Genomic DNA, 18,712 nt, shown 5'->3' with positions numbered 1-18,712 from the left:
GTTCTGGTGAACACAGAAAGGGGAAGGGCGGAGCTCAGGCCTTGAGGCGCATATGCAAATACCGAAGAAAAGCCGATCTCTCTGCCCTGTGGACCTTTCCTTAATGGTCCTGGTTGCTTTGTCTATTAGCATTTCAATAACCCATTAGATCTCTGAGGAGGGCCCTTTTTTTTTTTTTTTTTAATCCTTTTTTCTTTTTCTAAAACAATTACTCTAAGAAGCCCAATACAGAAAGCTTCAAAGACTTGCAATTTGGGCAGGTAAAGTCAACAGCAGAACTAGGAGAGCTCTGAGACAAAATGCAATAATCCAGTGGCTGAGAAAATTCACTAAACACCACAACTTCCCAAGAAAAGGGGGGTGTCCACTCACAGCCATCATCCTGGTGGACAGGAAACACTCCTGCCCATCGCCAGCCCCATAGCCCAGAACTGCCCCAGACAACCCAGTGTGACGGAAGTGCTTCAAATAACAGGCACACACCACAAAACTGGGCGTGGACATTAGCCTTCCCTGCAACCTCAGCTGATTGTCCCAGAGTTGGGAAGGTGGAGCAGTGTGAATTAACAAAGCCCCACTCAGCCATCATTTGAGCAGACTGGGAGCCTCCCTACACAGCCCAGCAGCCCAGAACTGCCCTGGGGGGACGGCACTCACCTGTGACATAGCACAGTCATCCCTCAACAGAGGACCCGGGGTGCACAGCCTGGAAGAGGGGCCCACTTGCAAGTCTCAGGAGCCATACACCAATACCAAGGACTTGTGGGTCAGTGGCAGAGACAAACTGTGGCAGGACTGAACTGAAGGATTAGACTATTGCAGCAGCTTTAAAACTCTAGGATCACCAGGGAGATTGGATTGTTAGGGCCACCTCCCCTCCCTGACTGCCCAGAAACACGCCCCACATACAGGGCAGGCAACACCAACTACACACGCAAGCTTGGTACACCAATTGGACCCCACAAGACTCACTCCCCCACTCACCAAAAGGGCTAAGCAGGGGAGAACTGGCTTGTGGAGAACAGGTGGCTCGTGGACGCCACCTGCTGGTCAGTTAGAGAAAGTGTACTCCACGAAGCTGTAGATCTGATAAATTAGAGATAAGGACTTCAATAGGTCTACAAACCCTAAAAGAACCCTATCAAGTTCAGCAAATGCCACGAGGCCAAAAACAACAGAAAATTTTAAAGCATATGAAAAAACCAGACGATATGGATAACCCAAGACCAAGCACCCAAATCAAAATACCAGAAGAGACACAGCACCTAGAGCAGCTACTCAAAGAACTAAAGATGAACAATGAGACCATAGTACGGGATATAAAGGAAATCAAGAAGACTCTAGAAGAGCATAAAGAAGACATTGCAAGACTAAATAAAAAAATGGATGATCTTATGGAAATTAAAGAAACTGTTGACCAAATTAAAAAGACTCTGGACACTCATAGTACAAGACTAGAGGAAGTTGAACAACGAATCAGTGACCTGGAAGATGACAGAATGGAAAATGAAAGCATAAAAGAAAGAATGGGGAAAAAAATTGAAAAAATCAAAATGGACCTCAGGGATATGATAGATAATATGAAACGTCCAAATATAAGACTCATTGGTGTCCCAGAAGGGGAAGAAAAGGGTAAAGGTCTAGGAAGAGTATTCAAAGAAATTGTTGGGGAAAACTTCCCAAATCTTCTAAACAACATAAATACACAAATCATAAAAGCTCAGCGAACTCCAAATAGAATAAATCCAAATAAACCCACTCCGAGACATATACTGATCACACTGTCAAACACAGAAGAGAAGGAGCAAGTTCTGAAAGCAGCAAGAGAAAAGCAATTCACCACATACAAAGGAAACAGCATAAGACTAAGTAGTGACTACTCAGCAGCCACCATGGAGGCGAGAAGGCAGTGGCACGATATATTTAAAATTCTGAGTGAGAAAAATTTCCAGCCAAGAATACTTTATCCAGCAAAGCTCTCCTTCAAATTTGAGGGAGAGCTTAAATTTTTCACAGACAAACAAATGCTGAGAGAATTTGCTAACAAGAGACCTGCCCTACTGGAGATACTAAAGAGAGCCCTACAGACAGAGAAACAAAGACAGGACAGAGAGACTTGGAGAAAGGTTCAGTACTAAAGAGATTCGGTATGGGTACAATAAAGGATATTAATAGAGAGAGGGAAAAATATGGCAAACATAAACCAAAGGATAAGATGGCCGATTCAAGAAATGCCTTCACGGTTATAACGTTGAATGTAAATGGATTAAACTCCCCAATTAAAAGATATAGATTCGCAGAATGAATCAAAAAAAATGAACCATCAATATGTTGCATACAAGAGACTCATCTTAGACACAGGGACACAAAGAAACTGAAAGTGAAAGGATGGAAAAAAATATTTCATGCAAGCTACAGCCAAAAGAAAGCAGGTGTAGCAATATTAATCTCAGATAAAATAGACTTCAAATGCAGGGATGTTTTGAGAGACAAAGAAGGCCACTACATACTAATAAAAGGGGCAATTCAGCAAGAAGAAATAACAATCGTAAATGTCTATGCACCCAATCAAGTTGCCACAAAATACATGAGAGAAACACTGGCAAAACTAAAGGAAGCAATTGATGTTTCCACAATAATTGTGGGAGACTTCAACACATCACTCTCTCCTATAGATAGATCAACCAGACAGAAGACCAATAAGGAAATTGAAAACCTAAACAATCTGATAAATGAATTAGATTTAACAGACATATACAGGACATTACATTCCAAATCACCAGGATACACATACTTTTCTAGTGCTCACGGAACTTTCTCCAGAATAGATCATATGCTGGGACATAAAACAAGCCTCAATAAATTTAAAAAGATTGAAATTATAAACAGCAAAGGGAGCAGCTTGACTTAAGCCAAGTGAACACAAATACTTGTTCTGATTTCCAAGACCCAGGACAGAATGTGTCTGTCAGTTGAAGACTCCCAAACACTGAAGGCTGGAATGGTTCCTGCTGGAGAAGAGAGCAAGGTGTGAATCCCCCAGAATGCCCCCTACACACACACACACACACACACACACACACACACACACACACACACACACACAGAGCACATGACTTCCCAGGATCTTCAAGGTGCTTTCTGTTCTCTTCTTGTTCTCATTTCCATTTGGTAGTACAGATTCTTTTCTTGGCTATATGTAAATAATACTAATTAGAGTCATTTGCATTTATATATGAAAATCTTGAAGATTTTTAACTTTTTCCAGACAGTTTCTTTAAATTTCACTTCACAGATGCCTCCTAAGTTGGATCAGTAGATAAGTATATCACACAGTATATCACACAGTTAGCGCAGCCTCTATTTCACACTTTTTTCCACTTGTTTCTCATCCTAGACAGATTTGAAAGTCATTAAGGATCACTGTTACACTCACAAAATGAAATCAGAAGTGCACACATACAGACACACATTTCCAAGGTTTAGAATCTTTTCTTTGCCTGTTTTGTTTTGTTTTTCACAAAAAAGGCTGTATTGGATCTTATTTTCTCCCAGTACTCCATCGAGTGGTGTCTTATGTTTTTAATGTTGAAGTTTACCTTGGAATTTATCTAAAAGGAATTATTCTGGTAATCAAGATCAATTCCCACTTTCTTTCTCCTTATATTTTATTTTCTTTCTAAGGAATTGGAAGAAAAAGGAGGCAGATGAGTAGTTAAGCAATCCCAGAACCTTGCATGTGACTTGGATGGAAGCCAAGCGTATGTATAAAGGTCTTCACTTGCCAAAAACACACCAGGGACTTCTTAAGCAATCAAGAATTGCTACATGTGTGCAAGAACTAACATCTTGAACACAATAGAAATCTGTAATTCAGTTGTCCTCTGTTTTTCACGTGCTTACTCTCTGAGCCTTCCAACATGCCAGAGCATGGGAGTACAAACCGGAGCCTACTACATGCCCCTCTCCTGGGGCCAGCATGGCACCCTCACTCCCTCCCATTCACAAATGGGCATAGTGAATGCAGGACTTGACTCTAAAATCAACAGAAATCACGGGGAAAATAGGAAGGAAGTAAAAGGGGAACAAATAACAACAGAAGAAAAGCAAAGCTAAGCAAAGGATAGAGGACAAACTCAGGATGAAGAGTAATGGAAGCAAACTAGAGAAACTCAACCAAGGAATACTTTCTGTTGCTCACGGAGATCTCTTGGAGCACAGATAGCATTCCTGGGGAATGGTCCCCCAAAAAGGAAGAAGTTTATTTGCATGCAATAAGAAGGACTTATTTTTGCTGTTGGTGTATGTTCTAAAGGAAGGGGGACTGCTTCCAGTCTTTCCCACATGCGAGTATGACACTTCTGAAAATGTGATCCTAATATACACAAGACATTATTTACTACCTGTATAAGATATGAGAAGAATTAAAGTAACTATTCCCCAGCAGTTTACTTACATTTATTGTAGGGGCCAGGTCATTTCCCATAAAAACGAGTAAACCCCAACAGAAAAAAATACATAGAATGTGCTGATCCATAAATAAAGCACAGTATTTATATAGTATGTTTTATTATCCATAGACCTTACAGAACTAGTTTTTCTCCTGGGATGGACTGTTATATTTCAACCTCTGCATATGCCAAATGGAAACAAAGATTATTCAAAAGGTAAATACAGTGCTGTCATACTTCCTGGCACAATACAGATAGATGAAGTATATTTAGCTAGAGTTACTAGAAAAATAGAGGGTTTTTTAAAAAGATGTGACAACATTATGCAAATATTCAATTCCAGTTAAATCCTTTTAAGCACTATGTGTTAGTCAGGGTTCTTGATTGCAAGTGGCAGAAACAGAACTCAAATTAACTTAGAGGAAATTTATTGGGATATATTGAGACATCTCAAGTTATCAAATAAAGAGTTAAATGGCCAATACACTGGAAGGGTAAGGATGTCACTAGGCCTCAAAAATAAATGGAACCAGAGTGTCAAATAGCCATGACTTTCTTTCTGTGCTTCACATCTTCTTTTCCTCTGTATATCAGCCTCCCTCTTTTATATTTCATGTTCCACAGCTTTTTTTTTTAAATCTTCATTTTATTGAGATATATTCACATATCACACAGTCATACAAAACAAATCGTACATTCGATTGTTCACAGTACCATTACATAGTTGCACATTCATCCCCTAAATCAATCCCTGACACTTTCATTAGCACCCACACAAAAATAACAAGAATAACAATTAAAGTGAAAAACAGCAATTAAAGTAAAAAAGAACACTGGGTACCTTTGTCTGTTTGGTTGTTTGGTTGTTTCCTTCCCCTATTTTTCTACTCATCCATCCATAAACTAGACAAAGGGGAGTGTCCCGCAGCTTTTAACACAGAAAAGATTTGACCCTCTGACTTATTCAGAGTCCAAAATATTAATGTGAAGGATCCTAACTGGCTTGGCCATTTCAGGTTCCCATCCTGATCAATCAGCTGTAGACAAAGCCTCACTCTCACATCAGAATAGGCTTTTTTCCTTTTGCTTGCTATGCCTTCATCATATGGTTTATATCTAGCAAAGCAGGAGTGAGGTTTCTTCTCTTCATTTCAATTCAGCTCCAAGAGCAACACTGTGGCAAGAAGCCTAGGTTATAGATGACCTGTGTGGGAATCCTGGCTGAGCTACTTTTGAGCTGAGACCTTCAGACAAGTCACCTCTTTGAGTTTGAATTTCCTACTCTGAAAAATGGGGTGAAAGGCACACTTCCTCAAAAGAGCATGGATGAACCTCACATTCATTCAGCTGAATGAAAGAAGCTGGAAACAAAAGAGGACACAGAGTATTATTCTATTTTATGAAATTCCAGAAAAGGAAAAAATGCTTTACAGTGATAAAAAGAAATTCAAGCATTGGTTGCATGGGTCATGAGCTGGGAGGCATTGACTGCAAAGGAGTATGAGGGACATTTCTGGGAAGATAAACATAGTCTATATCTTGATTGTGGTGGTCGTCACATGTAAGTGTGTGCATGTATGTATACAAAAGTCATTGATCTATTCAATTAAAATGTGTGAATTTAATTATTTTGTAAATTAGACCTCAACATACTTGCACTTGTTTTTAAAAAGAGAATATCCTTCTCCGAGGAGTTAGGTAAACATCAAATGAAGCAGGGCACATCAAAGCACTTTTTAAATATAAAGTTTGATATACCTATATTATTATTTATTTATTACATTTAATGGTGTCTGTGGCTAGTTTGCTTAGTTAAAGCAGGATGCTAATATAGCTAAATATGTGGCCAGACTCTATGATTATAAGTTACTCCTACCCCTTTGGTCTTGTCCTCTCTCTGTCTTTCCCACTCTAGGAGCCACGATAGCTAAAACCTAAGGTGCTAAGGGTTTTAAAGTAATCACAAACACTAGTATCACTTGCAGACATTTGATCTCTGGGGAAAACACAAAGTGCAAGCAGGGACAAAATGTGCACACCATAAGAAGCACCACAAAAGGCTCTTCCCCCTTTAGGAATGTGGATGTTTCTAGGCTTGGTTAAGTCTGGTTTACTATGTGTTTTGCTTATCTATTTCTACTTAATAAACTACCTGAAAATATAATGGCTTAAGACAACAATGATTTATTACTTCTCATGATTCTGTAGGTTGGCTGGACTCAGTTCTTCTCCACATGGTGTCAGCTGGGGTCCCTCATGTGGTTGTATTCAGCTGGGAACTCAGCTAGGGCTGGAACACCCAAGATAATTTTGCTAACGTATTTGGTGTCTTGGCTGGGGTGGCTGGAATAACTGGGGGCTGGCTAGCCTTCTTTCTGTCTGTCCACATGGGTTGTCATCATTCAGCAGTTTACCCAAGCTTCTTTCAGTGACATTTAGATACCAAAATGATGAAAACAGAAGTTGCAAGTCCTTCCAAGCTCTGGCCACAGAAATCGAAGAAAGTCACGTCCACTGATTTCTGTTGGTCATGAGGCCAATCCTAATTCAAAGGGTGGAGAAAAATAGACTCCATTTCCAGCATGCATGTACAGGGATGGGAAGAATTGTGGTGGACATCTTTCCCAACAACCTACCACATTCTGCCATTCATTTCTTCCACCTGTTAATGGATAATTAAGTCCAAGATCACTTGGCCCCAAAGATGTAGGCTTCAAAATGAGGGACTTATTTATTCCTTTATTTATTCATTTGAATAACAAATGTTGAGAATCTACTATGCGCCAAGCACATTGTACACTAGGCACACCAAAACAACCATCAACACGGTAAGTCATAAATCTACCCAGTGTCTGGTGATACAGAATCAGCAAGGTCATCCATGCCTTCATCAAATCATATGAAGAAGGCTCCCGTTTACCTGGATCTGAGGAGTAAAAGAATACTTTGGAGGTCAACTGGCCTTTTTCTTATATGCCTCTAGCTAGATAATAATCTTGTTTTTTTTTTTTTTTTTGAAAGTAAATATAGACAGATAGATGCTCATATAAATTAGGGAAGGATCTTTTGCAACATGGTAGAATTCATTCTTTTCCATTAAGTATTTCATTGCAGTCATCCATCCATTCCATAAAAATAAGACTTTGCAATCTGCTACATCAGAAAAGTACTTCTATTTACTGTAAGTGAACACCCTTTAATCTACGCTCTTTTTAATTTTAAACAATTTCAGGTCCACCTTCCTATTGCCACAACTCAACCAGGCTTAGCGCTAGGGAAGGCTGGGGCTAGGAGGGTGAAGGAAGCAAGCCTAGCTGGAGGGATCCAAGGTAGGATATTAATACCTTTTTCCTTCGGGGTGCAGTGCCCTCCTCTGAGACCCTGACTTCCAAGCCTCCACTGGCCGACTCGGACAGGTCTCTTCTACTAGTTCGGTGCTTTGAACTAAATGTACCTTTTCCTTCCTACTTTCCTCTCCAGACCAAACCTTACTTTTTATGACCCAATCCCACACACATTAACTCAATCACAAAAGGATGTTAGAGACTGACAGCAGCTTACTATGTTACCTCTCCAGGAAACATTTGTATTTATGATCCCCAAAGCAGAAACAAATGATCACAAAAGCATGAAACTCCAATAGAATCAGACAGAAGCATAAAGGAGATAAACTGGAGCAGAGGTCCCACTCCAGGAACTCTCAAGTCACAGGATTTATGCAGCGTTTATCTGCATATAAAAAAACATAGTGACTCAAAAAAGCTCCCCTCATCTTTGGAAATGTGATTTTTTTAATGCTTAGTGAATGGATATCAGGAGACATTTCAGAAGAGAGCACTTGATTCCTTGTGGAAGCAGGCCACTGAAACATCCTCATTTGTTTTATTAAGAGGGCTCTACCACAGAACTTTGGATCCTGGGAAATAATCAAGACCAAGATCGTGAGGGGGACATGAGGTAAAAATCATTGCATGACCAAATGGCTTGGGTTGAGCTAACTATTACTGTGTGAGTTTCCTTCAATGATGTGGAGCAAACTAATGGACAGAACATGCTATATTTTGGCAAATGAATGAAGCCTAGTACTGGGAGGCTCTTGGATGGAGCATATTAACCCTCTCCTAAGCCAGAAATGGGACCTCTGAGGTTTCTTGAGGAAATTACATTTGTGGATTCATAAATAGAGAAATAGCCAAATCTTGGAAGCTGAATGAGAATGACTCATTTTGGTAAGGTTCTTTGCAGGCCATATAAACAACTGCTCAGTCATTGTACAGTCTTGAAAAGTCCTTACATAAGCTCTGAAGAATGCTGTTTGATTTCAAATCTCAGCTCCTCCATTAGCTGGCTGTGTGACCAAAATGAAAACTAACCTCTCTGAATCTTTGTATTCTCTGTTGTAAATGGGGATGATAAGAAGATAATGAGTACCAGATGGTTGTGGTGAGAAGAAGGAGAGGCTTTTAGAATATTTCAAATAGCATGTGCCACATAGTAAATGCCCAATAGATCTTCCTTTTTGTTAATTATTATTGACTCTTCATCATACTTATTTTGTAAAGAGTAGCTGGACAAATATTCCCCAAACAATAACGACTCCACAATCATCTACCTAGCACTGGAATGAATTACATATCTGCATTTGATTTCTACAGCAGCAGATTTACTTTCCTATTTATGTCCCTCAAGTTTGCATTCTCCAAGCATATTCTAGTTACCAGTGAGAAAAGATGGCCCCCCAAAAAGGTGGAATGATAGAAAGTTTTCTGACCTGTTGAGCCTCCTCCAAACATAAGATTTGGGGAATAAAAGTTTCAGGTGACTAATCCACACTGTGCCCAATTGTCCAGCGCTGATGAGTTATTGATGCATTTTACATAATTCTTTCCTTGGGGTTTCCAATGCTAAGTAGGGATATTTTTCCTCCTAAAGCAACTAACCTTCTCTCTCTCCTGAGTAGCAGTTACACATTCCAGGAGTGGTGGTGTGTCATTGCCAGATGAGCCAATTGTTCTCTTACCTTACTCAAAGTTCTCTGTATGTTCTGGAGGGCTACTTGCCAAATGTGTATGTATTTAAATGGTGGGATATATATCAGGCAAACATAATGACACATAAAATGTAAATTGGCAGGTTGAAGTAGCAGAAGCATTAAAATCCAGGACTTAATGCTTGACGAGGACTCAGAAAAAGCTAACAATACAGGCATTATTAACTCATTAATTCTTAAAATGATCTGGGCATTTTCAGCTGACTCAAAGGCAAGACTCAGAACCATTGGTATGGTTTCCTCTGTGCAATTTTCTCAAACTCTGACCAGTCCCATCTGTTCCCAGTTTGAGAATAGAAAAGGAGCCTCTTTCAGTTAGAGATTAGAAGGAATAAGTATTGTCTGTTGTGAATTAATACCTGGAACCATAAAAAAAAATTGTCAGTTGATTTGTTCATTCAACAATGAAAGCACTGTTGAGTGCTCCGCTGTGCCTAGCCCTCTCCTACATGTCTGGAATGCAATGAGACCCCTACCCTCTTAGAGTTTATAATCTAGTGCAAATAACAAATAATAAGCAAGTAATCATGTGAATGTAGAGTTTTGTTTCAAATAGTGCAATGAATGAAAATAAGACAGGGTAAGGAGTAGAGTTTATGGAGTGGGAATATTTTGGCAAATGGACAGAAGACTGAATAATCCATCTTGAGCTCACATTTCTGGAACATCACAATTGAGTCAAGTGAGGTCCCTTAGCATGCTACTGATGAAGTCAGACTCATGCCCCACACTCAGAATTGTAACTATTTCTGACCTTTGGTCAAAAGGTAGAGAAATAAGGGATAATAAATGTGTTGGTTTTTCTGGAAGCCAGCTAATGGACTTTGAAGTTTCTTTCAACCCTGCAACAAATTTTCGTTTTCCATTTATCTCCAGAAGCTGAGACTCACTTATCCCTAAGTAGCTTGAAAACTAGTCAGAAGGAAACAGTGACAACACTTCAAAGTCTTTGCTATTCCTCGATTTGCAGAGTCAATATAAATAAACTGTGTTTTAAAAGGTGAGCCAAAAAACCCAAAAAGGTGGGAAAATAGGAAAACTAAAAATAAATGACTAAAAGAGAAAAGTTCCTGTAATTTTAGGTTTAAAATACTTGGCTGAGTAATCAAGGAAAGTATTTTTACTGCCTTGTCAATATTTTTCCTGGAAACTTGAGTAAACAGCCCTTCTTTAGATCTACAGTGTGCATGCCTAATGGTCTTAGGTGTCTCTGACCACAGAATAACTTTATCCCCAAGAAATAGAGCAAACAGGAACTCTGTGGCTTTAGCATTCCCCACAAATAAGTAAATATATGGATGCATATAAAAAGGGTTCAGTGCAATGGACAGATAATTTGGGTCTATTTGTGAAGTGTTTCCCTTGTGGTGGAATCTTTCCTATGAGCCTTTCCATGCATTTAAAAGTTCTGCCTATGATGATATCAATCATATTTTCTGCATCATTTATACTCATTTTCAATTTAACACTGAATGCTCAACAGCCGTGCTGGAAAGTATAAGAGGTTGTTCTTTTGCTAAGTTGAGCCTTCAACTGTTCACCCTGTTGGTGAAAAACCACTGACTTTCATCTCTTCTGAATCTGTGGCCAGGAGAAGCTGAGGGTCACAAGTGCTGAACAGAGCTCAAAAAGGGGAAAAATTATCATGAAGGCTTTCAAGTACACATAACTCCTAGCTGTCCTGAGTTTTACGAGGCATTTGCCCTAAGCTCTGCTGTTCAGGCAAGGGAAACAGCACAGAGTTTTGTTGCTGACCAGGAGCTCTGTCTCTGAACGGGGCATGCCTCCACTGGCTGATTCATTAGGTCCTTTTTGATCCTAGGGTTTATGCAAATCCAATACTCAAATAATTGGAACCCCCAATCCAGGGATCCTTGATCATTCAACGCAAGGTGGAATGTAGATGCTGGGAATTGTCAGGGGAGGCCAATAGCATATCAGATGCACATACACCCCCCTGAAGGCCAAGGATACATGTGTACTTTCCTATCAGACATGACTAACAGCTCTTCAGTCTGGACTTGGCCAAAGTGCAGTGGCAGAGTTAAAGATGAGGAAAGTTCACTCTCACTTCCAAAAAGGTCCAATATGAACCAATATCTCTATTTATCTGATGGTTGCTGGCTAAGGAGATTAAAAAATCACATGGAATAGGAAAGCTTGTAATTTTAACCCAGAAGGAAAAGCTAGTGCTGCTCTTTTAGATTTTTTTGGCAACTTAGGAGTTTGTCCACACGATGCCAATACTTCCAGTTAACTCAATCAAAAAAAAAAAAAACAAACAAACAGGGAAGCCATTTTCAGGCAAATAAAAGCAAATACTTCTTCAAATAACAAACAGCAAATGACTTCCAAGACATCATGTGGGCTGGAAATACAAAATGCTCCAAAAAATCATTAGGTAAATCCATTGCTGATCAACCTAATATAATTTACCATGAATAACCTAGCATAACCTCCAAACATCCATAACCAGACTATGTCAAAAAGGGCAACTACCAATTTTTATACCATATGTACCGAAGAGACAGAATGCAAAGATAAATGTGACCATCTTGGTATTTTTTATTTGCTATTAAAATGAATAAATAATCAGCTGAGTATATGTCTGTCATGTATGTATAGTCTTATTTTTAGTCTTCACAGGAAATATTTAAGATGACTTCACTGTATACCAGTGTGTCCTCACCATTTGATACCTCTGTGATGTTTCTTCCTCCAGAAAGACAGTAAACAGTAAGCAGATTAAAGCAAGAACATTTTTCCTACAGTGTATTGAATCTGGTCCTATTTATCTTGTTATAACAACCAAAACAGATGTATTTTTGTGCTTACAGTTTTCCAGATGTATCATTCTAAAATGCCGTCTGCTGTTTAGCAATGTTGCAAGTGCTTAAAGCAGAGAGGGCTTTGCCGAGTTAATTACTTGACTGTAGACAGTGCAATTTCTGGGTGCAAAGTCTACTCTTTGCAGTAGATATTTCATTAACAATGATAAACTTAGGGTCCTACCATGATGGACTGTGATGAAGGACCATCAGCAAAGTGGACCTCTAGCAGAACCTGTGGTTCCTGGAAGCACTGGCTGACAGTAACAAAGAAGATCCAATGCTCAGCCACAGTGGTGGCTGAATTGCTTAAATCCTCCCATTGTCATGGCTCAGATTGATCCCAGGGCCTTGCACAAGTTGCAGTATCAGTTTAAGGAAAAGTATCCCCTGGGTAAAGGAAGAAACAGAAATTGGGTGGGAAGTAGGGAAAACCTGACAGAGACCACTCAAAGTATCAAGAAAACCTATTTTGAGAGGAGTGTCTTTCCTTTTTGCTATATTGTTGTATTCCTTTACTAGTTGTATCTGCTTCTTCACTAATTATAACCTTAAAGTAAGGTATAATTTTTTTTCTTTATCACCCTCTGTACCAATATTCTGAGCAACATAAGCACTTCAAGAACTTTTGATTTGAAGCTGTATAAAATTTAGCATTTACAACAAAAGCAAAATATACTTTTTTTTTCAACTGCACATGGAACATTCACCAAGTTAGACTATATTCTGGAAATAAAAAACATTAAGAAATTCAACACACTTCTATAACTCTAGAATTTCTGTAACTCATGATTGAAAGAGGAGATCTTAATAAGAAATTCAAAACTACTTTTAACTGAAAAAATCAAAATGCAATGTAACAAAATTTCTTGGATGCAGCTAGAGCAGTGATTACAATTTACCAACATCAAGAATGAAAGAATAACAAGGCAACACTAAAAACAATTCTATGCCCATAAATGCAAAAATTTAGATGAAATGGACTTGGAAGATACAAACTACCAAACCTCATTCCACGAACAAATAAATAACCTAAATGGTTGTACTTCTCTAGAAATTGAATTTTTATTTAAAATCTTTACAAAAAGAAAACTTTAGGCTTAGATGATTTCACAGGTCAATTTTATCAAACATTTAAGTAAGAAATAACACAAATTGTAAATAATATCTTCTGGAAAATAGAAGAGGAAGACACACTCTCTGGCTCTTTTTATAAGGTCATCATTACCCTAATAACAAAACCAAAGAAAGACATTACAAGAAAATAAAACTAAAGGCCAATATCCCTTGCGAACATAGATACAAAAAGCAGCAACAAAATACTAGCAAATCAAGTACAGAAATATTTAAAAAGCTTAGTGTATCATGACCAAGGAATTTTTATCCCAGGAATGCAAGGCTGGTTCAACACTTAAAAATCAGTGTAGGGTGGAGCTACTCGGACAGCCTGACTTAAGCGAAGAGCCCGGAACCTGGGGCTGGAGGGGGTCTTGCCGCCTCCGACTCTTCGCCTCTGGAGCGGAGGTCAGCCCTGCTCTCACGCAGCCCAAGCGTCGCCCCTGGCCCGCCTAGCCCGGGAAGAGCGGGCTCCTGGCTGTGTTGGGGGCAGAGCCCGGGCGGCCGTCTGGGAAGGACTCCGGCGGGGCCTCAGGGTTCCCATGCCCAGCGTCGGGCTGGCAGCACCCGCCGCCGCATCCCTTGGGCTTGGTAGCCTCCCCTCTCTCCAGTCCAAATAGGATGCAGACCTTAATTTTTGTCCGAAAAACAGAAGCAGCCTCCGTGTAGGACTGGGCTCGGCCGAGCTCCCCTTGCTGGTTCCCAGGTTTCCGTTTGGGAGGAAAAATAGTTTAGAAAAGTCACAAATTGACAGCTCCAGCCCTAAACAGCCCATGCAGTCCCAGAGGAGCGAGAGAACTAGATTTCCAGGGTTCTAACAAAATAAGACTGAGGATGTCCAGTTTCAACAAAAAATTACAAAACATGCTAAGTGATAGGAAAGTATGGCCCGGACACAGAACTTGCCAGAAACCATCCCTGAGAAATCTCATACATTTTAACTATTAGTCAAACACTTTAAACCAATCATTAAATATGTTTAATGAGCTAAAGGAACCCAAACTCAAAGAACTAAAGAATATAAGAAAAACTGCCCGAACAAAACAGAAATGGTAGAACCAAACAAATCTTGGAGCTGCAAAATACAGTAAAATGAAAAACTACACAGATACAATAGCAGATTTGAACAGACAGAAGAAAGTATCTGCAAACTAAGAAAAAAAACCTGAAGAAAAATGAACAGCCTGATGGGCCTGTGGGACACCATCAGGTAAAATGACGTAAGCATCGTGAGAGTCCCTGAAGGACAACAGAGAAAAGGGCAGAAAAAGGATTTGAAGAAATAACGGCTGAAAACTTCCCAAACCTGAATAAATGATTATCCACATCCAGGAAGCCCAGTGACCTCCAAGCAGGATCCCACAGATCTACACAAAGACACACTATATTGAACTCTCAAAATCCAAAGACGAGGAGAAGAATTCAAAAACAGTAAGAGAGAAGTGATTTGTCACATGCAAGGTTGCCAATAAGATTAAGAGCGGATTTCTCGTTAGAACCCATGGAGGCCAGAAGATGGTGGGATGACACATTTAAATATTTAAAGAAAAAAACCTGTCAACCAAAATGCTGTATCTGGCAAAACTGTCCTTCAAAACTGCAGGCCAAATTAAGACATTTACAGATAAACAAAAGCTGAAAGAGTTCATTACCTGAAGACCTGCGCTACAAAAACATGCTAAAGGGAGTTCTTCATGCTGCAATGAAAGGACACTAGACAGCAACTTGAAGCTGTAAGACACAGAACTACATAGGTAATATAGAAACGTCTTACTGCACTTTTGGATCGTAACTGCCCCCCCCCCTTACTGAGGTTTTAAATCTGTGTTAAGGGGCAGAGTGGATGAGATGCCACCTGAGCCCAATGCTGCCAAGGGGGAGTCTGCTGGTGATGCAGAACAGTCCGTACAATAACCGCTTTCAGCAATATGGAGACGACATGAAGATACACAGCAACAATACGGTTGGAATCTCAAAATATACATACATGAATAAAAGACAAAAAACAAAAAACAAAAAACAAACAAACAAAAAAAAAATCAGTGTAGGGAGAGGACTTCTGGTAAGATGACAGAATAGGAAAGGCAAAGCTAATTTCTCCACCATGGAATAACTAAAGAAAAGGCAGAAAATGACTAGAACAGTGGTTCCAGGGTATGAGCAACCAGAGAGGGACTTCTACATTATATAAGGAGGACCTGGATGAAAAATCAGAGGAACTATGACTGAAAAGATGAGATGAGTTCATTTAATCATAATCAACCCTGGGGCTGGCTGTTCTGCACCAGCCTGGAGTAGGTGAGGGAAGACCTGTGCCCTCCCACACCTCCATCTCTGCAACCAGCTGGGGAGTCATTTCTTAGTCCTGCAGCCAGGAATTCCCATGTAGGAAGTTAGGAAGCAAAAGACTTATTTTAGCCACACACAGAGACCATGCTGCTCTGTGCAGTGCCTACTCCCCAACCCACAGGCAGGCTGCCACTGAGGGTGCCTAGTTAGGGTGAACACTGGGGGGCCCTCCCCTCAGGAGGAGACGGGATGCAGTACAGAGCAGAGTCAATCCAACAATTAGCAGGTGAGAGAGACACTCTATGTTTCAGTACTTGTATCCTTTCTCCATGGAAGCCCACAGTGCACATGGCATGCAAAGGCAGAGGGCCAGGGACAAGGAAGAGAACTACATGGAAGCACCAAGAGCATCCCCACCCCATCCCAGTGACCCACAAATGCATGGAAGGCAGGAAACTTGCTGCCCACTGAATAGCAGGGCACTTCTGAGCTGGCTAAGGGCTGGGGAAGTTGAAAATTTCAGCCTCACAGTCCTGGGTTTTTCCACTCAGAAGCCTGGGAATCATCAGAACAATTTTTCACTGAAGCCGAGGTGCACAGTGCCCACCCCCTGATCCCCGGGGCTGGTGGTCTCCAGCACACACAGAGACCTGCTGCATCATCTGGATTTTCACCTGGTTTGGACCCCACCCAGCTGGCTGCAGCAGTCAGAAAAAAGTGGGCTTGAAGGAAAGAAGTGACCCAAGAGTGCCATCTGCTGGAAAGACAGGGAAAGTGCACTCTGGCAAATTGCTTTTCTGCCAAATCTTATGCAGAAGACCAAAGAGACTTGCAACTCCTGTGGGAGGCCTTGGCCTTGGTCTGACTGGGAATTACTGATAGACCAAGTGCCAAAGGAGACCTTCAGTGCAAACCCAAGAAACTATAAAATCTTAGGTGAGCAAGGGAGATCAACTTTCAAAATAACCTTATCAAGATAATCAAATTCAAAGAAATCAGCAGAAAATAACAAATCACATGAAGATGCAAGAATATATGGTCAAGCCAAATGACCAAATTAAAAAGCTGGAGAAGACACAGAATTTGGAACAACTAATCAATGAAATACACATAGTAATCTCCAAAATGACTTCAATGGGTTGGCTAAAGACATAAAGGATATCAGGAAGACACTAGTAGAGCATAAAGAGGAATTTGAAAGAGTAAATAGAAAAATACCCAATCTTATGGAAATAAAAGATATTGTAGATCAAATTGAAAAATAAACTAGAGACACATAACAGCAGATTTGAAGAAGCAGAAGAAAGAATAAGTTAACTAGAGGACAAAGCAATTGAATGGAACACACAAAAGAACAAATGGTGAAAAAGATGGAAAAATTTGAATTGGATCTCAGGGAAATGATGGACAACACGAAGGGCACAAATACAAGAATAATTAGTGTCCCAGAAGAAGAAAAAAAAGTAAACAGCTAGGAAGGGTATTTGAAGAGATAATTGGGGAAAACTTCCCAACCCTTATAAAAGACATAAATATCCAAATCGAAGAAGCCCAATGAACTGCAAATAGAATAAAACCAAATAGACCCAATCCAAGACATATAATGATCAGATTGTCAAATGCTGAAGAGAAGGAGAAATTCCTGAAAGCAGCAGGAGAAAAGTAATTCACCTCATACAAGGGAAGCCACCTAAGACTAAATACTGACTACTCAATGGGCACCATGGAGGTGAGAAAGTAATGATATGACACACTTTAAGATTCTGAAAGAGAAAACCTGTTAGCCAAGAATCATTTATCAAGCAAAGCGGTCCTTCAAAAGTGAGGGAGAGTTTAAAATCTTCACAGACAAATAAATGCTGAGAAAATTTTGTTAACAAGAGACCTGACCTGCAAGAAATACTAAAGTTAGTTCTGTTGGCTGGAAAAAAAAAAAAAAAAAAAAGAAAGGAGAGTGAGTTCTGGAGGAGGGCACAGAATTGGAGAGCATTATTAAGGGTAACTTAAATGATAAAAAGAGAGAGGGCAAAAATAGATCTGACAACTGAAAACCAAAGGATAAGTGGTTCAAGTACTGCCTTTACAGTAATAACATTGAATGTGAAGGGATTAAACTCCCCAATTAAAAGATATACATTGGCATAATAGATTAAAAAGTACGATTCATCTATATGCTATTTACAAAAGAGTCATCTGATACCCAAGGATACAAATAAATTGAAAATGAAAGGATGGAAAAAAATATTCCACACAAGCTATAACCAAAAGAAAGGAGGGGTAGCTATACCAATATCAGACAAAATAGACTTTAAATTCAAAGATGTCATAAGAGACAAAGAAGGACACTATAAGTTAATAAAGTGGACAATTCACCAAAAAGAAAAAACAAACATAATTGTTTATGCACCCAATCAAGGAGCTCCAAAGTATATGAGGCAAACATTGGCAAAACTGAAGGGAGCAATAGATGTTTCTACAGTAATAGTCAGATACTTCAATACATCACTCTCTTTTATAGACAGAACAACCAGACACAGGATTAATAAGGACATAGAGAACCTAAACAATGTAATAAATAAATTAGAACTAACAGACATATATAGATTATTACATCCCTAAACACCAGGATATACATCCTTCTCTAGTGCTCATGGAATATTCTCCAGGATAGATCAGATGCTGGGGCATGAAACAGGTCTCAATAAATTTAAAGAGATTGAAATAATTTAAAGCACTTTCTCTGACCATAATGGAATGAAGCTGGAAATCAAAATAACCACCAAAGAAGTAGAACTTTCACAAATATATGGAGACTAAACAATACACTCTTAAACAATCCATGGGTCAAAGAAGAAATTGCAAGAGAAATCAATAAATATCTGGAGATGGATGAAAATGAGAATACAACATATAAAAACCGATAATTAATAGGAATACCTCACTAATACCACAACAATATTAGGAGTAAATAATTGGGG

Source organism: Choloepus didactylus, chromosome 2 (genome assembly GCF_015220235.1).
Source record: "Choloepus didactylus isolate mChoDid1 chromosome 2, mChoDid1.pri, whole genome shotgun sequence".
NCBI lineage: Eukaryota > Metazoa > Chordata > Mammalia > Pilosa > Megalonychidae > Choloepus > Choloepus didactylus.
This window is presented reverse-complemented; position numbering follows the sequence as displayed.